At 63.0% G+C, this 27,826-nt stretch overlaps 7 non-coding genes across 7 annotated transcripts; all 7 read right to left on the bottom strand.

Annotated features, from left to right (window-relative positions):
• Nucleotides 1-2,402: 2,402 nt before the first annotated feature.
• Nucleotides 2,403-2,521, bottom strand: LOC142875982 (5S ribosomal RNA). The gene has a single exon (XR_012923163.1). It is a non-coding gene; the product is annotated as a 5S ribosomal RNA (ribosomal RNA).
• A 3,733-nt stretch (nucleotides 2,522-6,254) lies between these two features.
• On the bottom strand, nucleotides 6,255-6,373 carry LOC142875970 (5S ribosomal RNA). The gene has a single exon (XR_012923162.1). It is a non-coding gene; the product is annotated as a 5S ribosomal RNA (ribosomal RNA).
• A 3,734-nt stretch (nucleotides 6,374-10,107) lies between these two features.
• Nucleotides 10,108-10,226, bottom strand: LOC142875959 (5S ribosomal RNA). The gene has a single exon (XR_012923161.1). It is a non-coding gene; the product is annotated as a 5S ribosomal RNA (ribosomal RNA).
• Nucleotides 10,227-13,959: 3,733 nt separating this feature from the next.
• On the bottom strand, nucleotides 13,960-14,078 carry LOC142875948 (5S ribosomal RNA). Its single transcript, XR_012923160.1, has one exon. It is a non-coding gene; the product is annotated as a 5S ribosomal RNA (ribosomal RNA).
• A 3,734-nt stretch (nucleotides 14,079-17,812) lies between these two features.
• On the bottom strand, nucleotides 17,813-17,931 carry LOC142875936 (5S ribosomal RNA). The gene has a single exon (XR_012923159.1). It is a non-coding gene; the product is annotated as a 5S ribosomal RNA (ribosomal RNA).
• Nucleotides 17,932-21,666: 3,735 nt separating this feature from the next.
• LOC142875925 (5S ribosomal RNA) lies at nucleotides 21,667-21,785 on the bottom strand. Its single transcript, XR_012923158.1, has one exon. It is a non-coding gene; the product is annotated as a 5S ribosomal RNA (ribosomal RNA).
• A 3,735-nt stretch (nucleotides 21,786-25,520) lies between these two features.
• Nucleotides 25,521-25,639, bottom strand: LOC142875913 (5S ribosomal RNA). The gene has a single exon (XR_012923156.1). It is a non-coding gene; the product is annotated as a 5S ribosomal RNA (ribosomal RNA).
• Nucleotides 25,640-27,826: the final 2,187 nt, after the last annotated feature.

Genomic DNA, 27,826 nt, shown 5'->3' with positions numbered 1-27,826 from the left:
AGAGTCACCGCAAGAGAATCCTGGTCCCAAAGGAGCCTTCTGGGGGACCGGTGCTGAGAGAGGTTGTGGGCATGGCCCGCTGGGGCTCTGCCCGACCCAGGGCTGAGAGATGCCACCTCCCAGCTCTGGGTCCCTGCAGGAAGTGTTGGCAAGCACAGGGCCGGTCCTCCAAAGGCCCAGGTGCAGGGAGCCCAGGCCAAGCAGCCTGTGGAAGAGGCCACTTGCCGTGCCACCCCGGGAACAGGACTGCAGGCCCCGGCCCTTCCCACCTCCTCCTCCTCCTCCTCCTCCTCCTCCTCCCCCCCGCCCCCCCCCACAGGGCACAGGGCTCAGAGACTCTTGCTCAGACTCTTGCTACCCGAAGTGCAAAGGGCATCAGTTGCTCCTCCAACCCCCCCGCCCAGCAGACCACGTTGTCCAGCCAGCCCCCGGGCCTCCCTGGGGTGCCCAGCACAAAAGTGCAGACACCCACCGGACCCTCAATCTCAGTTTTCGGATGTTTTTGCCACTCTAAGGACCCGCAGGCCAGCTGGGCCTTCGGGCAGGACAGAGAGCCCCGGAATCCGACGTGGAGAGCTGCGTGTACGTCCCCATCAGGAGGCGGTCCCCACCTCCGCGGCTCTCCCCTTGCGGGGAGGGGCAGCCCAGCCGGCAGCCAGCCGCAGGGCCTCAGGGAAGACACCAGGCTGGGCCCCCGCGGCACAGCGGGGGCACGTCCCCCGCACTCACGCGACTTAGGGACGGCTGCTGGAGACTGCTGCGGCCACCCTGCTGCCGGGTTTCTGGAGGGCTTCCTGGAAGCAGCGTCCACACCAAGCCCTTGGAAGGCCCAGGCGACGGAGGAGCCGGTCAGGCAGGGGCCGAGGACGGTGAGAGGCCGGGCGGGGAGGAGCCGGTCAGGCGGGGGCCCAGGACAGTGACGGGCCTGGCCGGGGAGGAGTGCGTCAGGCAGGGGCAGTGGAGACGGGCTGGGTAAGGGTTAGGGTGACAGTTAGGGCACAATTCACAATCGCAAAGACGTGGAAGCGACCCGAGTGCCCATCCATCCAGGAGTGCATGAATAAAATGTGGCGCGTGGACACCACGGAGTGCCATTCGGCTGTGAGGAGCAGCGGTGAGAGGGCGCCTCTCGTGTTCTCCTGGCCAGAGCTGGAACCCGTTCCAGTAGGCCAGGTATCCCAAGAATGGACACACGAGCACCACGTGAGCGCGCTCACCAGCAAATTGGTACGAACGGATGGACGCCTAAGTGGACAGAGAGGAATCACCTTCATCGGGTGGGTGTCGGGCGTGTGGGGGGAGGGGAGGGGCATACACATCCATTAGGCATGGGGTGGGTGCGCACCGACTGGGGGATGGGCGCACTTGAAGCTCTGACCCGAGGGGGGAGGCTTGGAGAGGGCAAGGCACCCGACCTTAACATTGGTACCCCCACAATACGCTGGAACAACATGAGAGGTATATGAATAAGAACACAGGGGGGGGCGGGCGCGGTGGCTCACGCCTGTAATCCTAGCTCTCTGGGAGGCCGAGGCGGGCGGATTGCTCCAGGTCAGGAGTTCGAAACCAGCCTGAGCAAGAGCGAGACCCCGTCTCTACTAAAAATAGAAAGAAATTAATTGGCCAACTAATATATATAGAAAAACACAGCCGGGCGTGGTGGTGCATGCCTGTAGTCCCAACTACTCGGGAGGCTGAGGCAGCAGGATTGCTTGAGCCCGGAGATTGAGGTTGCTGTGAGCTAGGCTGACGCCATGGCACTCACTCTAGCCTGGGCAGCAAAACGAGACTCTGTCTCAAAAAAAAAAAAAAAAAAGAACACAGGGGGGAGGGGGGCACGGGCAACACATGTCACCTGAATACTTGTACTCCCATCATCTGCTTGAAGAGAGAGAGAAAAGAAAATGCAATCATAGAGGTAAGAGACACTTTTTAAAAATAATGAATCCGAAGAGAAAAGTAAAAGGAGGCCTGTGGAGCAGGTCTGGGTGTGACTCCGGATCCCCCAACATCAGGTGCCACCACCAAAGATTCCTGCGTGTAGCCCATAGAACCCCAAAAGCAACGGGACGAGTTCTGGTCACATACTCCCTCCAAATGACATCCTGGCCTTCTTCTGGAACTCCCTCCCCTCTCAGACTCTCAAGGTTTCCTCCAGCGTGTCGGTTCCCACAGAGCAGACCTTTGGTCTGAGACCTGACAGTCCAGATGCCACGCATGCTGCCGCGTGGCGGCGGTGTCGCGGCTTGGGACAAGAGGAGGCCCCACGGTGCGGGCTGGGGCGCCAGGCACCGCGGGCGGGCGCTGAGGGTGGGGGTGACCCCCACCCCGGGCCGCCGCCGCGCTCCCAGAAAGGGGACACAACAAGAGGCAAAAAAAAAAAAAAAAAAAAAAAAAGCAGCAGCCTGTGGCACCCGGTATTCCCAGGCGGTCTCCCATCCAAGTACTAACCAGGCCCGACCCTGCTTAGCTTCCGAGACCAGACGAGATCGGGGGCGTTCAGGGTGGTGTGGCCCTAGACGGCGGCGGAGGGCGCCCCTGCCCCGCTCAAGAAGCCGAGCCTCTCTGGGCTTCCCCGCCGCCGCCTCCCGCCCCAGGCCCCGCGCCGGGCCGGGCCGGTTGAGTTCTCCGGCCGGGTCCCGCGGGCTCCCAGGGACGGGGTGATGGGCGGGGCGGGGCGGGGGGCTGTCTCTGTATACACACACACACACACTCACACTCACTCACACTCACACAAGATGCGCCTCCACGGCTGGACTCGCCAAGGTGGAGCCCTCCCAGCCCCCCTCGTCTCCTCGCCCGGCCTCCTTCACCTACCCGCTGCCCACCCCCAGCGCGTCGCTGCCTGCCGCTGACTGCGCACGCGCGGGACGCTCGCCCTTTGACCCCAGCCAGGGGCCGCCCTCCCCCACAACCCCTTTCAGCTGCGCCCCCCCCCCTCGCCCTGTGGGTGGGCTGCCGCCTATTCCCCCGGGCCAGGGCTGGGGCACAGCCAGTGTATGGGGCGTCTCTCTCTGGGGATGTGTCCCATGGGTGGGGTGGGGTGGCGTGGTTTGGGGGGCGCTGAAGAAATCAGTCCCCTCCATCTCCTACCTCTGGAAAACGCCCAAGCCCGTGGAGAACTGCCGGCACCGCTTCGTGGGGGCCGGGACCCTCCTCCGTGTCCTCCTGTGGCCCAGTCCAAGGGGCCTGGGCCTGGCCGGGGCTGCATTGGACCCCGACCACCCTGGCGTGTGGACTCGCTAAAAATCGGCCATTAGATATTGGATTCCAGCTTCCTGGAGGTCATTTCACTAATGAGTGCACCGGAAAGAGTTTCCTAATCCATCTGTGAGGGTGGCAACTGAAAGAGAATTTGAAAGCTGACAGAATAGGCGAGGGAAGGCATAGGAGATTTCCACACCCAGCAAGGAAGACTTTCCCGAAATGGAAGAAAGAAACGAGCAAACAGAGACACCGGTAGCCCGCCCGGAAAAGAGTCTGCCCCTTAGAGAAAGCACCCTGACCAGGTTCACCCGTGGGTGGGTGGCGAGCTAGCGGCGTTCAGAAGAGCGAGGCCCGCAGTCTGTGCGGAAGACACCTGCGCTCGGGTGTGTGTGGCGGCGCGATTCACAAGCAGCTCTAGACGTTAAACCAAGGAGAAGCCAGGGAGTTCCCAACGCCCCAGGTGTCCTCAGCCCACGACTGGCTGCTGTGGGAATGCGAAGCCCGGCTCCTTGTCTCAGAGCGGGGTTCCCAGGAGGATCAGGCTGAAGCTGGGACTCGGCCTCAAAGTGTCCCCTCGCATGGCCACCCCCTTCCCCTTCCTGCTCCTCTACTCCTGGTGCCCCTCCATCCAGGGGCCAGACCTTAAAGAGTCACCGCAAGAGAATCCTGGTCCCAAAGGAGCCTTCTGGGGGACCGGTGCTGAGAGAGGTTGTGGGCATGGCCCGCTGGGGCTCTGCCCGACCCAGGGCTGAGAGATGCCACCTCCCAGCTCTGGGTCCCTGCAGGAAGTGTTGGCAAGCACAGGGCCGGTCCTCCAAAGGCCCAGGTGCAGGGAGCCCAGGCCAAGCAGCCTGTGGAAGAGGCCACTTGCCGTGCCACCCCGGGAACAGGACTGCAGGCCCCGGCCCTTCCCACCTCCTCCTCCTCCTCCTCCTCCTCCTCCTCCCCCCCGCCCCCCCCCACAGGGCACAGGGCTCAGAGACTCTTGCTCAGACTCTTGCTACCCGAAGTGCAAAGGGCATCAGTTGCTCCTCCAACCCCCCCGCCCAGCAGACCACGTTGTCCAGCCAGCCCCCGGGCCTCCCTGGGGTGCCCAGCACAAAAGTGCAGACACCCACCGGACCCTCAATCTCAGTTTTCGGATGTTTTTGCCACTCTAAGGACCCGCAGGCCAGCTGGGCCTTCGGGCAGGACAGAGAGCCCCGGAATCCGACGTGGAGAGCTGCGTGTACGTCCCCATCAGGAGGCGGTCCCCACCTCCGCGGCTCTCCCCTTGCGGGGAGGGGCAGCCCAGCCGGCAGCCAGCCGCAGGGCCTCAGGGAAGACACCAGGCTGGGCCCCCGCGGCACAGCGGGGGCACGTCCCCCGCACTCACGCGACTTAGGGACGGCTGCTGGAGACTGCTGCGGCCACCCTGCTGCCGGGTTTCTGGAGGGCTTCCTGGAAGCAGCGTCCACACCAAGCCCTTGGAAGGCCCAGGCGACGGAGGAGCCGGTCAGGCAGGGGCCGAGGACGGTGAGAGGCCGGGCGGGGAGGAGCCGGTCAGGCGGGGGCCCAGGACAGTGACGGGCCTGGCCGGGGAGGAGTGCGTCAGGCAGGGGCAGTGGAGACGGGCTGGGTAAGGGTTAGGGTGACAGTTAGGGCACAATTCACAATCGCAAAGACGTGGAAGCGACCCGAGTGCCCATCCATCCAGGAGTGCATGAATAAAATGTGGCGCGTGGACACCACGGAGTGCCATTCGGCTGTGAGGAGCAGCGGTGAGAGGGCGCCTCTCGTGTTCTCCTGGCCAGAGCTGGAACCCGTTCCAGTAGGCCAGGTATCCCAAGAATGGACACACGAGCACCACGTGAGCGCGCTCACCAGCAAATTGGTACGAACGGATGGACGCCTAAGTGGACAGAGAGGAATCACCTTCATCGGGTGGGTGTCGGGCGTGTGGGGGGAGGGGAGGGGCATACACATCCATTAGGCATGGGGTGGGTGCGCACCGACTGGGGGATGGGCGCACTTGAAGCTCTGACCCGAGGGGGGAGGCTTGGAGAGGGCAAGGCACCCGACCTTAACATTGGTACCCCCACAATACGCTGGAACAACATGAGAGGTATATGAATAAGAACACAGGGGGGGGCGGGCGCGGTGGCTCACGCCTGTAATCCTAGCTCTCTGGGAGGCCGAGGCGGGCGGATTGCTCCAGGTCAGGAGTTCGAAACCAGCCTGAGCAAGAGCGAGACCCCGTCTCTACTAAAAATAGAAAGAAATTAATTGGCCAACTAATATATATAGAAAAACACAGCCGGGCGTGGTGGTGCATGCCTGTAGTCCCAACTACTCGGGAGGCTGAGGCAGCAGGATTGCTTGAGCCCGGAGATTGAGGTTGCTGTGAGCTAGGCTGACGCCATGGCACTCACTCTAGCCTGGGCAGCAAAACGAGACTCTGTCTCAAAAAAAAAAAAAAAAAAGAACACAGGGGGGAGGGGGGCACGGGCAACACATGTCACCTGAATACTTGTACTCCCATCATCTGCTTGAAGAGAGAGAGAAAAGAAAATGCAATCATAGAGGTAAGAGACACTTTTTAAAAATAATGAATCCGAAGAGAAAAGTAAAAGGAGGCCTGTGGAGCAGGTCTGGGTGTGACTCCGGATCCCCCAACATCAGGTGCCACCACCAAAGATTCCTGCGTGTAGCCCATAGAACCCCAAAAGCAACGGGACGAGTTCTGGTCACATACTCCCTCCAAATGACATCCTGGCCTTCTTCTGGAACTCCCTCCCCTCTCAGACTCTCAAGGTTTCCTCCAGCGTGTCGGTTCCCACAGAGCAGACCTTTGGTCTGAGACCTGACAGTCCAGATGCCACGCATGCTGCCGCGTGGCGGCGGTGTCGCGGCTTGGGACAAGAGGAGGCCCCACGGTGCGGGCTGGGGCGCCAGGCACCGCGGGCGGGCGCTGAGGGTGGGGGTGACCCCCACCCCGGGCCGCCGCCGCGCTCCCAGAAAGGGGACACAACAAGAGGCAAAAAAAAAAAAAAAAAAAAAAAAGCAGCAGCCTGTGGCACCCGGTATTCCCAGGCGGTCTCCCATCCAAGTACTAACCAGGCCCGACCCTGCTTAGCTTCCGAGACCAGACGAGATCGGGGGCGTTCAGGGTGGTGTGGCCCTAGACGGCGGCGGAGGGCGCCCCTGCCCCGCTCAAGAAGCCGAGCCTCTCTGGGCTTCCCCGCCGCCGCCTCCCGCCCCAGGCCCCGCGCCGGGCCGGGCCGGTTGAGTTCTCCGGCCGGGTCCCGCGGGCTCCCAGGGACGGGGTGATGGGCGGGGCGGGGCGGGGGGCTGTCTCTGTATACACACACACACACACTCACACTCACTCACACTCACACAAGATGCGCCTCCACGGCTGGACTCGCCAAGGTGGAGCCCTCCCAGCCCCCCTCGTCTCCTCGCCCGGCCTCCTTCACCTACCCGCTGCCCACCCCCAGCGCGTCGCTGCCTGCCGCTGACTGCGCACGCGCGGGACGCTCGCCCTTTGACCCCAGCCAGGGGCCGCCCTCCCCCACAACCCCTTTCAGCTGCGCCCCCCCCCCTCGCCCTGTGGGTGGGCTGCCGCCTATTCCCCCGGGCCAGGGCTGGGGCACAGCCAGTGTATGGGGCGTCTCTCTCTGGGGATGTGTCCCATGGGTGGGGTGGGGTGGCGTGGTTTGGGGGGCGCTGAAGAAATCAGTCCCCTCCATCTCCTACCTCTGGAAAACGCCCAAGCCCGTGGAGAACTGCCGGCACCGCTTCGTGGGGGCCGGGACCCTCCTCCGTGTCCTCCTGTGGCCCAGTCCAAGGGGCCTGGGCCTGGCCGGGGCTGCATTGGACCCCGACCACCCTGGCGTGTGGACTCGCTAAAAATCGGCCATTAGATATTGGATTCCAGCTTCCTGGAGGTCATTTCACTAATGAGTGCACCGGAAAGAGTTTCCTAATCCATCTGTGAGGGTGGCAACTGAAAGAGAATTTGAAAGCTGACAGAATAGGCGAGGGAAGGCATAGGAGATTTCCACACCCAGCAAGGAAGACTTTCCCGAAATGGAAGAAAGAAACGAGCAAACAGAGACACCGGTAGCCCGCCCGGAAAAGAGTCTGCCCCTTAGAGAAAGCACCCTGACCAGGTTCACCCGTGGGTGGGTGGCGAGCTAGCGGCGTTCAGAAGAGCGAGGCCCGCAGTCTGTGCGGAAGACACCTGCGCTCGGGTGTGTGTGGCGGCGCGATTCACAAGCAGCTCTAGACGTTAAACCAAGGAGAAGCCAGGGAGTTCCCAACGCCCCAGGTGTCCTCAGCCCACGACTGGCTGCTGTGGGAATGCGAAGCCCGGCTCCTTGTCTCAGAGCGGGGTTCCCAGGAGGATCAGGCTGAAGCTGGGACTCGGCCTCAAAGTGTCCCCTCGCATGGCCACCCCCTTCCCCTTCCTGCTCCTCTACTCCTGGTGCCCCTCCATCCAGGGGCCAGACCTTAAAGAGTCACCGCAAGAGAATCCTGGTCCCAAAGGAGCCTTCTGGGGGACCGGTGCTGAGAGAGGTTGTGGGCATGGCCCGCTGGGGCTCTGCCCGACCCAGGGCTGAGAGATGCCACCTCCCAGCTCTGGGTCCCTGCAGGAAGTGTTGGCAAGCACAGGGCCGGTCCTCCAAAGGCCCAGGTGCAGGGAGCCCAGGCCAAGCAGCCTGTGGAAGAGGCCACTTGCCGTGCCACCCCGGGAACAGGACTGCAGGCCCCGGCCCTTCCCACCTCCTCCTCCTCCTCCTCCTCCTCCTCCTCCCCCCCGCCCCCCCCCACAGGGCACAGGGCTCAGAGACTCTTGCTCAGACTCTTGCTACCCGAAGTGCAAAGGGCATCAGTTGCTCCTCCAACCCCCCCGCCCAGCAGACCACGTTGTCCAGCCAGCCCCCGGGCCTCCCTGGGGTGCCCAGCACAAAAGTGCAGACACCCACCGGACCCTCAATCTCAGTTTTCGGATGTTTTTGCCACTCTAAGGACCCGCAGGCCAGCTGGGCCTTCGGGCAGGACAGAGAGCCCCGGAATCCGACGTGGAGAGCTGCGTGTACGTCCCCATCAGGAGGCGGTCCCCACCTCCGCGGCTCTCCCCTTGCGGGGAGGGGCAGCCCAGCCGGCAGCCAGCCGCAGGGCCTCAGGGAAGACACCAGGCTGGGCCCCCGCGGCACAGCGGGGGCACGTCCCCCGCACTCACGCGACTTAGGGACGGCTGCTGGAGACTGCTGCGGCCACCCTGCTGCCGGGTTTCTGGAGGGCTTCCTGGAAGCAGCGTCCACACCAAGCCCTTGGAAGGCCCAGGCGACGGAGGAGCCGGTCAGGCAGGGGCCGAGGACGGTGAGAGGCCGGGCGGGGAGGAGCCGGTCAGGCGGGGGCCCAGGACAGTGACGGGCCTGGCCGGGGAGGAGTGCGTCAGGCAGGGGCAGTGGAGACGGGCTGGGTAAGGGTTAGGGTGACAGTTAGGGCACAATTCACAATCGCAAAGACGTGGAAGCGACCCGAGTGCCCATCCATCCAGGAGTGCATGAATAAAATGTGGCGCGTGGACACCACGGAGTGCCATTCGGCTGTGAGGAGCAGCGGTGAGAGGGCGCCTCTCGTGTTCTCCTGGCCAGAGCTGGAACCCGTTCCAGTAGGCCAGGTATCCCAAGAATGGACACACGAGCACCACGTGAGCGCGCTCACCAGCAAATTGGTACGAACGGATGGACGCCTAAGTGGACAGAGAGGAATCACCTTCATCGGGTGGGTGTCGGGCGTGTGGGGGGAGGGGAGGGGCATACACATCCATTAGGCATGGGGTGGGTGCGCACCGACTGGGGGATGGGCGCACTTGAAGCTCTGACCCGAGGGGGGAGGCTTGGAGAGGGCAAGGCACCCGACCTTAACATTGGTACCCCCACAATACGCTGGAACAACATGAGAGGTATATCAATAAGAACACAGGGGGGGGGCGGGCGCGGTGGCTCACGCCTGTAATCCTAGCTCTCTGGGAGGCCGAGGCGGGCGGATTGCTCCAGGTCAGGAGTTCGAAACCAGCCTGAGCAAGAGCGAGACCCCGTCTCTACTAAAAATAGAAAGAAATTAATTGGCCAACTAATATATATAGAAAAACACAGCCGGGCGTGGTGGTGCATGCCTGTAGTCCCAACTACTCGGGAGGCTGAGGCAGCAGGATTGCTTGAGCCCGGAGATTGAGGTTGCTGTGAGCTAGGCTGACGCCATGGCACTCACTCTAGCCTGGGCAGCAAAACGAGACTCTGTCTCAAAAAAAAAAAAAAAAAAGAACACAGGGGGGAGGGGGGCACGGGCAACACATGTCACCTGAATACTTGTACTCCCATCATCTGCTTGAAGAGAGAGAGAAAAGAAAATGCAATCCTAGAGGTAAGAGACACTTTTTAAAAATAATGAATCCGAAGAGAAAAGTAAAAGGAGGCCTGTGGAGCAGGTCTGGGTGTGACTCCGGATCCCCCAACATCAGGTGCCACCACCAAAGATTCCTGCGTGTAGCCCATAGAACCCCAAAAGCAACGGGACGAGTTCTGGTCACATACTCCCTCCAAATGACATCCTGGCCTTCTTCTGGAACTCCCTCCCCTCTCAGACTCTCAAGGTTTCCTCCAGCGTGTCGGTTCCCACAGAGCAGACCTTTGGTCTGAGACCTGACAGTCCAGATGCCACGCATGCTGCCGCGTGGCGGCGGTGTCGCGGCTTGGGACAAGAGGAGGCCCCACGGTGCGGGCTGGGGCGCCAGGCACCGCGGGCGGGCGCTGAGGGTGGGGGTGACCCCCACCCCGGGCCGCCGCCGCGCTCCCAGAAAGGGGACACAACAAGAGGCAAAAAAAAAAAAAAAAAAAAAAAAGCAGCAGCCTGTGGCACCCGGTATTCCCAGGCGGTCTCCCATCCAAGTACTAACCAGGCCCGACCCTGCTTAGCTTCCGAGACCAGACGAGATCGGGGGCGTTCAGGGTGGTGTGGCCCTAGACGGCGGCGGAGGGCGCCCCTGCCCCGCTCAAGAAGCCGAGCCTCTCTGGGCTTCCCCGCCGCCGCCTCCCGCCCCAGGCCCCGCGCCGGGCCGGGCCGGTTGAGTTCTCCGGCCGGGTCCCGCGGGCTCCCAGGGACGGGGTGATGGGCGGGGCGGGGCGGGGGGCTGTCTCTGTATACACACACACACACACTCACACTCACTCACACTCACACAAGATGCGCCTCCACGGCTGGACTCGCCAAGGTGGAGCCCTCCCAGCCCCCCTCGTCTCCTCGCCCGGCCTCCTTCACCTACCCGCTGCCCACCCCCAGCGCGTCGCTGCCTGCCGCTGACTGCGCACGCGCGGGACGCTCGCCCTTTGACCCCAGCCAGGGGCCGCCCTCCCCCACAACCCCTTTCAGCTGCGCCCCCCCCCCTCGCCCTGTGGGTGGGCTGCCGCCTATTCCCCCGGGCCAGGGCTGGGGCACAGCCAGTGTATGGGGCGTCTCTCTCTGGGGATGTGTCCCATGGGTGGGGTGGGGTGGCGTGGTTTGGGGGGCGCTGAAGAAATCAGTCCCCTCCATCTCCTACCTCTGGAAAACGCCCAAGCCCGTGGAGAACTGCCGGCACCGCTTCGTGGGGGCCGGGACCCTCCTCCGTGTCCTCCTGTGGCCCAGTCCAAGGGGCCTGGGCCTGGCCGGGGCTGCATTGGACCCCGACCACCCTGGCGTGTGGACTCGCTAAAAATCGGCCATTAGATATTGGATTCCAGCTTCCTGGAGGTCATTTCACTAATGAGTGCACCGGAAAGAGTTTCCTAATCCATCTGTGAGGGTGGCAACTGAAAGAGAATTTGAAAGCTGACAGAATAGGCGAGGGAAGGCATAGGAGATTTCCACACCCAGCAAGGAAGACTTTCCCGAAATGGAAGAAAGAAACGAGCAAACAGAGACACCGGTAGCCCGCCCGGAAAAGAGTCTGCCCCTTAGAGAAAGCACCCTGACCAGGTTCACCCGTGGGTGGGTGGCGAGCTAGCGGCGTTCAGAAGAGCGAGGCCCGCAGTCTGTGCGGAAGACACCTGCGCTCGGGTGTGTGTGGCGGCGCGATTCACAAGCAGCTCCAGACGTTAAACCAAGGAGAAGCCAGGGAGTTCCCAACGCCCCAGGTGTCCTCAGCCCACGACTGGCTGCTGTGGGAATGCGAAGCCCGGCTCCTTGTCTCAGAGCGGGGTTCCCAGGAGGATCAGGCTGAAGCTGGGACTCGGCCTCAAAGTGTCCCCTCGCATGGCCACCCCCTTCCCCTTCCTGCTCCTCTACTCCTGGTGCCCCTCCATCCAGGGGCCAGACCTTAAAGAGTCACCGCAAGAGAATCCTGGTCCCAAAGGAGCCTTCTGGGGGACCGGTGCTGAGAGAGGTTGTGGGCATGGCCCGCTGGGGCTCTGCCCGACCCAGGGCTGAGAGATGCCACCTCCCAGCTCTGGGTCCCTGCAGGAAGTGTTGGCAAGCACAGGGCCGGTCCTCCAAAGGCCCAGGTGCAGGGAGCCCAGGCCAAGCAGCCTGTGGAAGAGGCCACTTGCCGTGCCACCCCGGGAACAGGACTGCAGGCCCCGGCCCTTCCCACCTCCTCCTCCTCCTCCTCCTCCTCCTCCTCCCCCCCGCCCCCCCCCACAGGGCACAGGGCTCAGAGACTCTTGCTCAGACTCTTGCTACCCGAAGTGCAAAGGGCATCAGTTGCTCCTCCAACCCCCCCGCCCAGCAGACCACGTTGTCCAGCCAGCCCCCGGGCCTCCCTGGGGTGCCCAGCACAAAAGTGCAGACACCCACCGGACCCTCAATCTCAGTTTTCGGATGTTTTTGCCACTCTAAGGACCCGCAGGCCAGCTGGGCCTTCGGGCAGGACAGAGAGCCCCGGAATCCGACGTGGAGAGCTGCGTGTACGTCCCCATCAGGAGGCGGTCCCCACCTCCGCGGCTCTCCCCTTGCGGGGAGGGGCAGCCCAGCCGGCAGCCAGCCGCAGGGCCTCAGGGAAGACACCAGGCTGGGCCCCCGCGGCACAGCGGGGGCACGTCCCCCGCACTCACGCGACTTAGGGACGGCTGCTGGAGACTGCTGCGGCCACCCTGCTGCCGGGTTTCTGGAGGGCTTCCTGGAAGCAGCGTCCACACCAAGCCCTTGGAAGGCCCAGGCGACGGAGGAGCCGGTCAGGCAGGGGCCGAGGACGGTGAGAGGCCGGGCGGGGAGGAGCCGGTCAGGCGGGGGCCCAGGACAGTGACGGGCCTGGCCGGGGAGGAGTGCGTCAGGCAGGGGCAGTGGAGACGGGCTGGGTAAGGGTTAGGGTGACAGTTAGGGCACAATTCACAATCGCAAAGACGTGGAAGCGACCCGAGTGCCCATCCATCCAGGAGTGCATGAATAAAATGTGGCGCGTGGACACCACGGAGTGCCATTCGGCTGTGAGGAGCAGCGGTGAGAGGGCGCCTCTCGTGTTCTCCTGGCCAGAGCTGGAACCCGTTCCAGTAGGCCAGGTATCCCAAGAATGGACACACGAGCACCACGTGAGCGCGCTCACCAGCAAATTGGTACGAACGGATGGACGCCTAAGTGGACAGAGAGGAATCACCTTCATCGGGTGGGTGTCGGGCGTGTGGGGGGAGGGGAGGGGCATACACATCCATTAGGCATGGGGTGGGTGCGCACCGACTGGGGGATGGGCGCACTTGAAGCTCTGACCCGAGGGGGGAGGCTTGGAGAGGGCAAGGCACCCGACCTTAACATTGGTACCCCCACAATACGCTGGAACAACATGAGAGGTATATGAATAAGAACACAGGGGGGGGCGGGCGCGGTGGCTCACGCCTGTAATCCTAGCTCTCTGGGAGGCCGAGGCGGGCGGATTGCTCCAGGTCAGGAGTTCGAAACCAGCCTGAGCAAGAGCGAGACCCCGTCTCTACTAAAAATAGAAAGAAATTAATTGGCCAACTAATATATATAGAAAAACACAGCCGGGCGTGGTGGTGCATGCCTGTAGTCCCAACTACTCGGGAGGCTGAGGCAGCAGGATTGCTTGAGCCCGGAGATTGAGGTTGCTGTGAGCTAGGCTGACGCCATGGCACTCACTCTAGCCTGGGCAGCAAAACGAGACTCTGTCTCAAAAAAAAAAAAAAAAAAGAACACAGGGGGGAGGGGGGCACGGGCAACACATGTCACCTGAATACTTGTACTCCCATCATCTGCTTGAAGAGAGAGAGAAAAGAAAATGCAATCCTAGAGGTAAGAGACACTTTTTAAAAATAATGAATCCGAAGAGAAAAGTAAAAGGAGGCCTGTGGAGCAGGTCTGGGTGTGACTCCGGATCCCCCAACATCAGGTGCCACCACCAAAGATTCCTGCGTGTAGCCCATAGAACCCCAAAAGCAACGGGACGAGTTCTGGTCACATACTCCCTCCAAATGACATCCTGGCCTTCTTCTGGAACTCCCTCCCCTCTCAGACTCTCAAGGTTTCCTCCAGCGTGTCGGTTCCCACAGAGCAGACCTTTGGTCTGAGACCTGACAGTCCAGATGCCACGCATGCTGCCGCGTGGCGGCGGTGTCGCGGCTTGGGACAAGAGGAGGCCCCACGGTGCGGGCTGGGGCGCCAGGCACCGCGGGCGGGCGCTGAGGGTGGGGGTGACCCCCACCCCGGGCCGCCGCCGCGCTCCCAGAAAGGGGACACAACAAGAGGCAAAAAAAAAAAAAAAAAAAAAAAAGCAGCAGCCTGTGGCACCCGGTATTCCCAGGCGGTCTCCCATCCAAGTACTAACCAGGCCCGACCCTGCTTAGCTTCCGAGACCAGACGAGATCGGGGGCGTTCAGGGTGGTGTGGCCCTAGACGGCGGCGGAGGGCGCCCCTGCCCCGCTCAAGAAGCCGAGCCTCTCTGGGCTTCCCCGCCGCCGCCTCCCGCCCCAGGCCCCGCGCCGGGCCGGGCCGGTTGAGTTCTCCGGCCGGGTCCCGCGGGCTCCCAGGGACGGGGTGATGGGCGGGGCGGGGCGGGGGGCTGTCTCTGTATACACACACACACACACTCACACTCACTCACACTCACACAAGATGCGCCTCCACGGCTGGACTCGCCAAGGTGGAGCCCTCCCAGCCCCCCTCGTCTCCTCGCCCGGCCTCCTTCACCTACCCGCTGCCCACCCCCAGCGCGTCGCTGCCTGCCGCTGACTGCGCACGCGCGGGACGCTCGCCCTTTGACCCCAGCCAGGGGCCGCCCTCCCCCACAACCCCTTTCAGCTGCGCCCCCCCCCCTCGCCCTGTGGGTGGGCTGCCGCCTATTCCCCCGGGCCAGGGCTGGGGCACAGCCAGTGTATGGGGCGTCTCTCTCTGGGGATGTGTCCCATGGGTGGGGTGGGGTGGCGTGGTTTGGGGGGCGCTGAAGAAATCAGTCCCCTCCATCTCCTACCTCTGGAAAACGCCCAAGCCCGTGGAGAACTGCCGGCACCGCTTCGTGGGGGCCGGGACCCTCCTCCGTGTCCTCCTGTGGCCCAGTCCAAGGGGCCTGGGCCTGGCCGGGGCTGCATTGGACCCCGACCACCCTGGCGTGTGGACTCGCTAAAAATCGGCCATTAGATATTGGATTCCAGCTTCCTGGAGGTCATTTCACTAATGAGTGCACCGGAAAGAGTTTCCTAATCCATCTGTGAGGGTGGCAACTGAAAGAGAATTTGAAAGCTGACAGAATAGGCGAGGGAAGGCATAGGAGATTTCCACACCCAGCAAGGAAGACTTTCCCGAAATGGAAGAAAGAAACGAGCAAACAGAGACACCGGTAGCCCGCCCGGAAAAGAGTCTGCCCCTTAGAGAAAGCACCCTGACCAGGTTCACCCGTGGGTGGGTGGCGAGCTAGCGGCGTTCAGAAGAGCGAGGCCCGCAGTCTGTGCGGAAGACACCTGCGCTCGGGTGTGTGTGGCGGCGCGATTCACAAGCAGCTCTAGACGTTAAACCAAGGAGAAGCCAGGGAGTTCCCAACGCCCCAGGTGTCCTCAGCCCACGACTGGCTGCTGTGGGAATGCGAAGCCCGGCTCCTTGTCTCAGAGCGGGGTTCCCAGGAGGATCAGGCTGAAGCTGGGACTCGGCCTCAAAGTGTCCCCTCGCATGGCCACCCCCTTCCCCTTCCTGCTCCTCTACTCCTGGTGCCCCTCCATCCAGGGGCCAGACCTTAAAGAGTCACCGCAAGAGAATCCTGGTCCCAAAGGAGCCTTCTGGGGGACCGGTGCTGAGAGAGGTTGTGGGCATGGCCCGCTGGGGCTCTGCCCGACCCAGGGCTGAGAGATGCCACCTCCCAGCTCTGGGTCCCTGCAGGAAGTGTTGGCAAGCACAGGGCCGGTCCTCCAAAGGCCCAGGTGCAGGGAGCCCAGGCCAAGCAGCCTGTGGAAGAGGCCACTTGCCGTGCCACCCCGGGAACAGGACTGCAGGCCCCGGCCCTTCCCACCTCCTCCTCCTCCTCCTCCTCCTCCTCCTCCCCCCCGCCCCCCCCCACAGGGCACAGGGCTCAGAGACTCTTGCTCAGACTCTTGCTACCCGAAGTGCAAAGGGCATCAGTTGCTCCTCCAACCCCCCCGCCCAGCAGACCACGTTGTCCAGCCAGCCCCCGGGCCTCCCTGGGGTGCCCAGCACAAAAGTGCAGACACCCACCGGACCCTCAATCTCAGTTTTCGGATGTTTTTGCCACTCTAAGGACCCGCAGGCCAGCTGGGCCTTCGGGCAGGACAGAGAGCCCCGGAATCCGACGTGGAGAGCTGCGTGTACGTCCCCATCAGGAGGCGGTCCCCACCTCCGCGGCTCTCCCCTTGCGGGGAGGGGCAGCCCAGCCGGCAGCCAGCCGCAGGGCCTCAGGGAAGACACCAGGCTGGGCCCCCGCGGCACAGCGGGGGCACGTCCCCCGCACTCACGCGACTTAGGGACGGCTGCTGGAGACTGCTGCGGCCACCCTGCTGCCGGGTTTCTGGAGGGCTTCCTGGAAGCAGCGTCCACACCAAGCCCTTGGAAGGCCCAGGCGACGGAGGAGCCGGTCAGGCAGGGGCCGAGGACGGTGAGAGGCCGGGCGGGGAGGAGCCGGTCAGGCGGGGGCCCAGGACAGTGACGGGCCTGGCCGGGGAGGAGTGCGTCAGGCAGGGGCAGTGGAGACGGGCTGGGTAAGGGTTAGGGTGACAGTTAGGGCACAATTCACAATCGCAAAGACGTGGAAGCGACCCGAGTGCCCATCCATCCAGGAGTGCATGAATAAAATGTGGCGCGTGGACACCACGGAGTGCCATTCGGCTGTGAGGAGCAGCGGTGAGAGGGCGCCTCTCGTGTTCTCCTGGCCAGAGCTGGAACCCGTTCCAGTAGGCCAGGTATCCCAAGAATGGACACACGAGCACCACGTGAGCGCGCTCACCAGCAAATTGGTACGAACGGATGGACGCCTAAGTGGACAGAGAGGAATCACCTTCATCGGGTGGGTGTCGGGCGTGTGGGGGGAGGGGAGGGGCATACACATCCATTAGGCATGGGGTGGGTGCGCACCGACTGGGGGATGGGCGCACTTGAAGCTCTGACCCGAGGGGGGAGGCTTGGAGAGGGCAAGGCACCCGACCTTAACATTGGTACCCCCACAATACGCTGGAACAACATGAGAGGTATATGAATAAGAACACAGGGGGGGGCGGGCGCGGTGGCTCACGCCTGTAATCCTAGCTCTCTGGGAGGCCGAGGCGGGCGGATTGCTCCAGGTCAGGAGTTCGAAACCAGCCTGAGCAAGAGCGAGACCCCGTCTCTACTAAAAATAGAAAGAAATTAATTGGCCAACTAATATATATAGAAAAACACAGCCGGGCGTGGTGGTGCATGCCTGTAGTCCCAACTACTCGGGAGGCTGAGGCAGCAGGATTGCTTGAGCCCGGAGATTGAGGTTGCTGTGAGCTAGGCTGACGCCATGGCACTCACTCTAGCCTGGGCAGCAAAACGAGACTCTGTCTCAAAAAAAAAAAAAAAAAAAGAACACAGGGGGGAGGGGGGCACGGGCAACACATGTCACCTGAATACTTGTACTCCCATCATCTGCTTGAAGAGAGAGAGAAAAGAAAATGCAATCATAGAGGTAAGAGACACTTTTTAAAAATAATGAATCCGAAGAGAAAAGTAAAAGGAGGCCTGTGGAGCAGGTCTGGGTGTGACTCCGGATCCCCCAACATCAGGTGCCACCACCAAAGATTCCTGCGTGTAGCCCATAGAACCCCAAAAGCAACGGGACGAGTTCTGGTCACATACTCCCTCCAAATGACATCCTGGCCTTCTTCTGGAACTCCCTCCCCTCTCAGACTCTCAAGGTTTCCTCCAGCGTGTCGGTTCCCACAGAGCAGACCTTTGGTCTGAGACCTGACAGTCCAGATGCCACGCATGCTGCCGCGTGGCGGCGGTGTCGCGGCTTGGGACAAGAGGAGGCCCCACGGTGCGGGCTGGGGCGCCAGGCACCGCGGGCGGGCGCTGAGGGTGGGGGTGACCCCCACCCCGGGCCGCCGCCGCGCTCCCAGAAAGGGGACACAACAAGAGGCAAAAAAAAAAAAAAAAAAAAAAAAGCAGCAGCCTGTGGCACCCGGTATTCCCAGGCGGTCTCCCATCCAAGTACTAACCAGGCCCGACCCTGCTTAGCTTCCGAGACCAGACGAGATCGGGGGCGTTCAGGGTGGTGTGGCCCTAGACGGCGGCGGAGGGCGCCCCTGCCCCGCTCAAGAAGCCGAGCCTCTCTGGGCTTCCCCGCCGCCGCCTCCCGCCCCAGGCCCCGCGCCGGGCCGGGCCGGTTGAGTTCTCCGGCCGGGTCCCGCGGGCTCCCAGGGACGGGGTGATGGGCGGGGCGGGGCGGGGGGCTGTCTCTGTATACACACACACACACACTCACACTCACTCACACTCACACAAGATGCGCCTCCACGGCTGGACTCGCCAAGGTGGAGCCCTCCCAGCCCCCCTCGTCTCCTCGCCCGGCCTCCTTCACCTACCCGCTGCCCACCCCCAGCGCGTCGCTGCCTGCCGCTGACTGCGCACGCGCGGGACGCTCGCCCTTTGACCCCAGCCAGGGGCCGCCCTCCCCCACAACCCCTTTCAGCTGCGCCCCCCCCCCCTCGCCCTGTGGGTGGGCTGCCGCCTATTCCCCCGGGCCAGGGCTGGGGCACAGCCAGTGTATGGGGCGTCTCTCTCTGGGGATGTGTCCCATGGGTGGGGTGGGGTGGCGTGGTTTGGGGGGCGCTGAAGAAATCAGTCCCCTCCATCTCCTACCTCTGGAAAACGCCCAAGCCCGTGGAGAACTGCCGGCACCGCTTCGTGGGGGCCGGGACCCTCCTCCGTGTCCTCCTGTGGCCCAGTCCAAGGGGCCTGGGCCTGGCCGGGGCTGCATTGGACCCCGACCACCCTGGCGTGTGGACTCGCTAAAAATCGGCCATTAGATATTGGATTCCAGCTTCCTGGAGGTCATTTCACTAATGAGTGCACCGGAAAGAGTTTCCTAATCCATCTGTGAGGGTGGCAACTGAAAGAGAATTTGAAAGCTGACAGAATAGGCGAGGGAAGGCATAGGAGATTTCCACACCCAGCAAGGAAGACTTTCCCGAAATGGAAGAAAGAAACGAGCAAACAGAGACACCGGTAGCCCGCCCGGAAAAGAGTCTGCCCCTTAGAGAAAGCACCCTGACCAGGTTCACCCGTGGGTGGGTGGCGAGCTAGCGGCGTTCAGAAGAGCGAGGCCCGCAGTCTGTGCGGAAGACACCTGCGCTCGGGTGTGTGTGGCGGCGCGATTCACAAGCAGCTCTAGACGTTAAACCAAGGAGAAGCCAGGGAGTTCCCAACGCCCCAGGTGTCCTCAGCCCACGACTGGCTGCTGTGGGAATGCGAAGCCCGGCTCCTTGTCTCAGAGCGGGGTTCCCAGGAGGATCAGGCTGAAGCTGGGACTCGGCCTCAAAGTGTCCCCTCGCATGGCCACCCCCTTCCCCTTCCTGCTCCTCTACTCCTGGTGCCCCTCCATCCAGGGGCCAGACCTTAAAGAGTCACCGCAAGAGAATCCTGGTCCCAAAGGAGCCTTCTGGGGGACCGGTGCTGAGAGAGGTTGTGGGCATGGCCCGCTGGGGCTCTGCCCGACCCAGGGCTGAGAGATGCCACCTCCCAGCTCTGGGTCCCTGCAGGAAGTGTTGGCAAGCACAGGGCCGGTCCTCCAAAGGCCCAGGTGCAGGGAGCCCAGGCCAAGCAGCCTGTGGAAGAGGCCACTTGCCGTGCCACCCCGGGAACAGGACTGCAGGCCCCGGCCCTTCCCACCTCCTCCTCCTCCTCCTCCTCCTCCTCCTCCCCCCCGCCCCCCCCCACAGGGCACAGGGCTCAGAGACTCTTGCTCAGACTCTTGCTACCCGAAGTGCAAAGGGCATCAGTTGCTCCTCCAACCCCCCCGCCCAGCAGACCACGTTGTCCAGCCAGCCCCCGGGCCTCCCTGGGGTGCCCAGCACAAAAGTGCAGACACCCACCGGACCCTCAATCTCAGTTTTCGGATGTTTTTGCCACTCTAAGGACCCGCAGGCCAGCTGGGCCTTCGGGCAGGACAGAGAGCCCCGGAATCCGACGTGGAGAGCTGCGTGTACGTCCCCATCAGGAGGCGGTCCCCACCTCCGCGGCTCTCCCCTTGCGGGGAGGGGCAGCCCAGCCGGCAGCCAGCCGCAGGGCCTCAGGGAAGACACCAGGCTGGGCCCCCGCGGCACAGCGGGGGCACGTCCCCCGCACTCACGCGACTTAGGGACGGCTGCTGGAGACTGCTGCGGCCACCCTGCTGCCGGGTTTCTGGAGGGCTTCCTGGAAGCAGCGTCCACACCAAGCCCTTGGAAGGCCCAGGCGACGGAGGAGCCGGTCAGGCAGGGGCCGAGGACGGTGAGAGGCCGGGCGGGGAGGAGCCGGTCAGGCGGGGGCCCAGGACAGTGACGGGCCTGGCCGGGGAGGAGTGCGTCAGGCAGGGGCAGTGGAGACGGGCTGGGTAAGGGTTAGGGTGACAGTTAGGGCACAATTCACAATCGCAAAGACGTGGAAGCGACCCGAGTGCCCATCCATCCAGGAGTGCATGAATAAAATGTGGCGCGTGGACACCACGGAGTGCCATTCGGCTGTGAGGAGCAGCGGTGAGAGGGCGCCTCTCGTGTTCTCCTGGCCAGAGCTGGAACCCGTTCCAGTAGGCCAGGTATCCCAAGAATGGACACACGAGCACCACGTGAGCGCGCTCACCAGCAAATTGGTACGAACGGATGGACGCCTAAGTGGACAGAGAGGAATCACCTTCATCGGGTGGGTGTCGGGCGTGTGGGGGGAGGGGAGGGGCATACACATCCATTAGGCATGGGGTGGGTGCGCACCGACTGGGGGATGGGCGCACTTGAAGCTCTGACCCGAGGGGGGAGGCTTGGAGAGGGCAAGGCACCCGACCTTAACATTGGTACCCCCACAATACGCTGGAACAACATGAGAGGTATATCAATAAGAACACAGGGGGGGGGCGGGCGCGGTGGCTCACGCCTGTAATCCTAGCTCTCTGGGAGGCCGAGGCGGGCGGATTGCTCCAGGTCAGGAGTTCGAAACCAGCCTGAGCAAGAGCGAGACCCCGTCTCTACTAAAAATAGAAAGAAATTAATTGGCCAACTAATATATATAGAAAAACACAGCCGGGCGTGGTGGTGCATGCCTGTAGTCCCAACTACTCGGGAGGCTGAGGCAGCAGGATTGCTTGAGCCCGGAGATTGAGGTTGCTGTGAGCTAGGCTGACGCCATGGCACTCACTCTAGCCTGGGCAGCAAAACGAGACTCTGTCTCAAAAAAAAAAAAAAAAAAGAACACAGGGGGGAGGGGGGCACGGGCAACACATGTCACCTGAATACTTGTACTCCCATCATCTGCTTGAAGAGAGAGAGAAAAGAAAATGCAATCATAGAGGTAAGAGACACTTTTTAAAAATAATGAATCCGAAGAGAAAAGTAAAAGGAGGCCTGTGGAGCAGGTCTGGGTGTGACTCCGGATCCCCCAACATCAGGTGCCACCACCAAAGATTCCTGCGTGTAGCCCATAGAACCCCAAAAGCAACGGGACGAGTTCTGGTCACATACTCCCTCCAAATGACATCCTGGCCTTCTTCTGGAACTCCCTCCCCTCTCAGACTCTCAAGGTTTCCTCCAGCGTGTCGGTTCCCACAGAGCAGACCTTTGGTCTGAGACCTGACAGTCCAGATGCCACGCATGCTGCCGCGTGGCGGCGGTGTCGCGGCTTGGGACAAGAGGAGGCCCCACGGTGCGGGCTGGGGCGCCAGGCACCGCGGGCGGGCGCTGAGGGTGGGGGTGACCCCCACCCCGGGCCGCCGCCGCGCTCCCAGAAAGGGGACACAACAAGAGGCAAAAAAAAAAAAAAAAAAAAAAAAGCAGCAGCCTGTGGCACCCGGTATTCCCAGGCGGTCTCCCATCCAAGTACTAACCAGGCCCGACCCTGCTTAGCTTCCGAGACCAGACGAGATCGGGGGCGTTCAGGGTGGTGTGGCCCTAGACGGCGGCGGAGGGCGCCCCTGCCCCGCTCAAGAAGCCGAGCCTCTCTGGGCTTCCCCGCCGCCGCCTCCCGCCCCAGGCCCCGCGCCGGGCCGGGCCGGTTGAGTTCTCCGGCCGGGTCCCGCGGGCTCCCAGGGACGGGGTGATGGGCGGGGCGGGGCGGGGGGCTGTCTCTGTATACACACACACACACACTCACACTCACTCACACTCACACAAGATGCGCCTCCACGGCTGGACTCGCCAAGGTGGAGCCCTCCCAGCCCCCCTCGTCTCCTCGCCCGGCCTCCTTCACCTACCCGCTGCCCACCCCCAGCGCGTCGCTGCCTGCCGCTGACTGCGCACGCGCGGGACGCTCGCCCTTTGACCCCAGCCAGGGGCCGCCCTCCCCCACAACCCCTTTCAGCTGCGCCCCCCCCCCTCGCCCTGTGGGTGGGCTGCCGCCTATTCCCCCGGGCCAGGGCTGGGGCACAGCCAGTGTATGGGGCGTCTCTCTCTGGGGATGTGTCCCATGGGTGGGGTGGGGTGGCGTGGTTTGGGGGGCGCTGAAGAAATCAGTCCCCTCCATCTCCTACCTCTGGAAAACGCCCAAGCCCGTGGAGAACTGCCGGCACCGCTTCGTGGGGGCCGGGACCCTCCTCCGTGTCCTCCTGTGGCCCAGTCCAAGGGGCCTGGGCCTGGCCGGGGCTGCATTGGACCCCGACCACCCTGGCGTGTGGACTCGCTAAAAATCGGCCATTAGATATTGGATTCCAGCTTCCTGGAGGTCATTTCACTAATGAGTGCACCGGAAAGAGTTTCCTAATCCATCTGTGAGGGTGGCAACTGAAAGAGAATTTGAAAGCTGACAGAATAGGCGAGGGAAGGCATAGGAGATTTCCACACCCAGCAAGGAAGACTTTCCCGAAATGGAAGAAAGAAACGAGCAAACAGAGACACCGGTAGCCCGCCCGGAAAAGAGTCTGCCCCTTAGAGAAAGCACCCTGACCAGGTTCACCCGTGGGTGGGTGGCGAGCTAGCGGCGTTCAGAAGAGCGAGGCCCGCAGTCTGTGCGGAAGACACCTGCGCTCGGGTGTGTGTGGCGGCGCGATTCACAAGCAGCTCTAGACGTTAAACCAAGGAGAAGCCAGGGAGTTCCCAACGCCCCAGGTGTCCTCAGCCCACGACTGGCTGCTGTGGGAATGCGAAGCCCGGCTCCTTGTCTCAGAGCGGGGTTCCCAGGAGGATCAGGCTGAAGCTGGGACTCGGCCTCAAAGTGTCCCCTCGCATGGCCACCCCCTTCCCCTTCCTGCTCCTCTACTCCTGGTGCCCCTCCATCCAGGGGCCAGACCTTAAAGAGTCACCGCAAGAGAATCCTGGTCCCAAAGGAGCCTTCTGGGGGACCGGTGCTGAGAGAGGTTGTGGGCATGGCCCGCTGGGGCTCTGCCCGACCCAGGGCTGAGAGATGCCACCTCCCAGCTCTGGGTCCCTGCAGGAAGTGTTGGCAAGCACAGGGCCGGTCCTCCAAAGGCCCAGGTGCAGGGAGCCCAGGCCAAGCAGCCTGTGGAAGAGGCCACTTGCCGTGCCACCCCGGGAACAGGACTGCAGGCCCCGGCCCTTCCCACCTCCTCCTCCTCCTCCTCCTCCTCCTCCTCCCCCCCGCCCCCCCCCCACAGGGCACAGGGCTCAGAGACTCTTGCTCAGACTCTTGCTACCCGAAGTGCAAAGGGCATCAGTTGCTCCTCCAACCCCCCCGCCCAGCAGACCACGTTGTCCAGCCAGCCCCCGGGCCTCCCTGGGGTGCCCAGCACAAAAGTGCAGACACCCACCGGACCCTCAATCTCAGTTTTCGGATGTTTTTGCCACTCTAAGGACCCGCAGGCCAGCTGGGCCTTCGGGCAGGACAGAGAGCCCCGGAATCCGACGTGGAGAGCTGCGTGTACGTCCCCATCAGGAGGCGGTCCCCACCTCCGCGGCTCTCCCCTTGCGGGGAGGGGCAGCCCAGCCGGCAGCCAGCCGCAGGGCCTCAGGGAAGACACCAGGCTGGGCCCCCGCGGCACAGCGGGGGCACGTCCCCCGCACTCACGCGACTTAGGGACGGCTGCTGGAGACTGCTGCGGCCACCCTGCTGCCGGGTTTCTGGAGGGCTTCCTGGAAGCAGCGTCCACACCAAGCCCTTGGAAGGCCCAGGCGACGGAGGAGCCGGTCAGGCAGGGGCCGAGGACGGTGAGAGGCCGGGCGGGGAGGAGCCGGTCAGGCGGGGGCCCAGGACAGTGACGGGCCTGGCCGGGGAGGAGTGCGTCAGGCAGGGGCAGTGGAGACGGGCTGGGTAAGGGTTAGGGTGACAGTTAGGGCACAATTCACAATCGCAAAGACGTGGAAGCGACCCGAGTGCCCATCCATCCAGGAGTGCATGAATAAAATGTGGCGCGTGGACACCACGGAGTGCCATTCGGCTGTGAGGAGCAGCGGTGAGAGGGCGCCTCTCGTGTTCTCCTGGCCAGAGCTGGAACCCGTTCCAGTAGGCCAGGTATCCCAAGAATGGACACACGAGCACCACGTGAGCGCGCTCACCAGCAAATTGGTACGAACGGATGGACGCCTAAGTGGACAGAGAGGAATCACCTTCATCGGGTGGGTGTCGGGCGTGTGGGGGGAGGGGAGGGGCATACACATCCATTAGGCATGGGGTGGGTGCGCACCGACTGGGGGATGGGCGCACTTGAAGCTCTGACCCGAGGGGGGAGGCTTGGAGAGGGCAAGGCACCCGACCTTAACATTGGTACCCCCACAATACGCTGGAACAACATGAGAGGTATATCAATAAGAACACAGGGGGGGGGCGGGCGCGGTGGCTCACGCCTGTAATCCTAGCTCTCTGGGAGGCCGAGGCGGGCGGATTGCTCCAGGTCAGGAGTTCGAAACCAGCCTGAGCAAGAGCGAGACCCCGTCTCTACTAAAAATAGAAAGAAATTAATTGGCCAACTAATATATATAGAAAAACACAGCCGGGCGTGGTGGTGCATGCCTGTAGTCCCAACTACTCGGGAGGCTGAGGCAGCAGGATTGCTTGAGCCCGGAGATTGAGGTTGCTGTGAGCTAGGCTGACGCCATGGCACTCACTCTAGCCTGGGCAGCAAAACGAGACTCTGTCTCAAAAAAAAAAAAAAAAAAGAACACAGGGGGGAGGGGGGCACGGGCAACACATGTCACCTGAATACTTGTACTCCCATCATCTGCTTGAAGAGAGAGAGAAAAGAAAATGCAATCATAGAGGTAAGAGACACTTTTTAAAAATAATGAATCCGAAGAGAAAAGTAAAAGGAGGCCTGTGGAGCAGGTCTGGGTGTGACTCCGGATCCCCCAACATCAGGTGCCACCACCAAAGATTCCTGCGTGTAGCCCATAGAACCCCAAAAGCAACGGGACGAGTTCTGGTCACATACTCCCTCCAAATGACATCCTGGCCTTCTTCTGGAACTCCCTCCCCTCTCAGACTCTCAAGGTTTCCTCCAGCGTGTCGGTTCCCACAGAGCAGACCTTTGGTCTGAGACCTGACAGTCCAGATGCCACGCATGCTGCCGCGTGGCGGCGGTGTCGCGGCTTGGGACAAGAGGAGGCCCCACGGTGCGGGCTGGGGCGCCAGGCACCGCGGGCGGGCGCTGAGGGTGGGGGTGACCCCCACCCCGGGCCGCCGCCGCGCTCCCAGAAAGGGGACACAACAAGAGGCAAAAAAAAAAAAAAAAAAAAAAAAGCAGCAGCCTGTGGCACCCGGTATTCCCAGGCGGTCTCCCATCCAAGTACTAACCAGGCCCGACCCTGCTTAGCTTCCGAGACCAGACGAGATCGGGGGCGTTCAGGGTGGTGTGGCCCTAGACGGCGGCGGAGGGCGCCCCTGCCCCGCTCAAGAAGCCGAGCCTCTCTGGGCTTCCCCGCCGCCGCCTCCCGCCCCAGGCCCCGCGCCGGGCCGGGCCGGTTGAGTTCTCCGGCCGGGTCCCGCGGGCTCCCAGGGACGGGGTGATGGGCGGGGCGGGGCGGGGGGCTGTCTCTGTATACACACACACACACACTCACACTCACTCACACTCACACAAGATGCGCCTCCACGGCTGGACTCGCCAAGGTGGAGCCCTCCCAGCCCCCCTCGTCTCCTCGCCCGGCCTCCTTCACCTACCCGCTGCCCACCCCCAGCGCGTCGCTGCCTGCCGCTGACTGCGCACGCGCGGGACGCTCGCCCTTTGACCCCAGCCAGGGGCCGCCCTCCCCCACAACCCCTTTCAGCTGCGCCCCCCCCCCTCGCCCTGTGGGTGGGCTGCCGCCTATTCCCCCGGGCCAGGGCTGGGGCACAGCCAGTGTATGGGGCGTCTCTCTCTGGGGATGTGTCCCATGGGTGGGGTGGGGTGGCGTGGTTTGGGGGGCGCTGAAGAAATCAGTCCCCTCCATCTCCTACCTCTGGAAAACGCCCAAGCCCGTGGAGAACTGCCGGCACCGCTTCGTGGGGGCCGGGACCCTCCTCCGTGTCCTCCTGTGGCCCAGTCCAAGGGGCCTGGGCCTGGCCGGGGCTGCATTGGACCCCGACCACCCTGGCGTGTGGACTCGCTAAAAATCGGCCATTAGATATTGGATTCCAGCTTCCTGGAGGTCATTTCACTAATGAGTGCACCGGAAAGAGTTTCCTAATCCATCTGTGAGGGTGGCAACTGAAAGAGAATTTGAAAGCTGACAGAATAGGCGAGGGAAGGCATAGGAGATTTCCACACCCAGCAAGGAAGACTTTCCCGAAATGGAAGAAAGAAACGAGCAAACAGAGACACCGGTAGCCCGCCCGGAAAAGAGTCTGCCCCTTAGAGAAAGCACCCTGACCAGGTTCACCCGTGGGTGGGTGGCGAGCTAGCGGCGTTCAGAAGAGCGAGGCCCGCAGTCTGTGCGGAAGACACCTGCGCTCGGGTGTGTGTGGCGGCGCGATTCACAAGCAGCTCTAGACGTTAAACCAAGGAGAAGCCAGGGAGTTCCCAACGCCCCAGGTGTCCTCAGCCCACGACTGGCTGCTGTGGGAATGCGAAGCCCGGCTCCTTGTCTCAGAGCGGGGTTCCCAGGAGGATCAGGCTGAAGCTGGGACTCGGCCTCAAAGTGTCCCCTCGCATGGCCACCCCCTTCCCCTTCCTGCTCCTCTACTCCTGGTGCCCCTCCATCCAGGGGCCAGACCTTAAAGAGTCACCGCAAGAGAATCCTGGTCCCAAAGGAGCCTTCTGGGGGACCGGTGCTGAGAGAGGTTGTGGGCATGGCCCGCTGGGGCTCTGCCCGACCCAGGGCTGAGAGATGCCACCTCCCAGCTCTGGGTCCCTGCAGGAAGTGTTGGCAAGCACAGGGCCGGTCCTCCAAAGGCCCAGGTGCAGGGAGCCCAGGCCAAGCAGCCTGTGGAAGAGGCCACTTGCCGTGCCACCCCGGGAACAGGACTGCAGGCCCCGGCCCTTCCCACCTCCTCCTCCTCCTCCTCCTCCTCCTCCTCCCCCCCGCCCCCCCCCACAGGGCACAGGGCTCAGAGACTCTTGCTCAGACTCTTGCTACCCGAAGTGCAAAGGGCATCAGTTGCTCCTCCAACCCCCCCGCCCAGCAGACCACGTTGTCCAGCCAGCCCCCGGGCCTCCCTGGGGTGCCCAGCACAAAAGTGCAGACACCCACCGGACCCTCAATCTCAGTTTTCGGATGTTTTTGCCACTCTAAGGACCCGCAGGCCAGCTGGGCCTTCGGGCAGGACAGAGAGCCCCGGAATCCGACGTGGAGAGCTGCGTGTACGTCCCCATCAGGAGGCGGTCCCCACCTCCGCGGCTCTCCCCTTGCGGGGAGGGGCAGCCCAGCCGGCAGCCAGCCGCAGGGCCTCAGGGAAGACACCAGGCTGGGCCCCCGCGGCACAGCGGGGGCACGTCCCCCGCACTCACGCGACTTAGGGACGGCTGCTGGAGACTGCTGCGGCCACCCTGCTGCCGGGTTTCTGGAGGGCTTCCTGGAAGCAGCGTCCACACCAAGCCCTTGGAAGGCCCAGGCGACGGAGGAGCCGGTCAGGC

This window comes from Microcebus murinus, chromosome 14 (genome assembly GCF_040939455.1).
Source record: "Microcebus murinus isolate Inina chromosome 14, M.murinus_Inina_mat1.0, whole genome shotgun sequence".
NCBI lineage: Eukaryota > Metazoa > Chordata > Mammalia > Primates > Cheirogaleidae > Microcebus > Microcebus murinus.
Note: the sequence above shows the minus strand (reverse complement) of the source record. Positions and strands in the feature narration are given on the sequence as shown.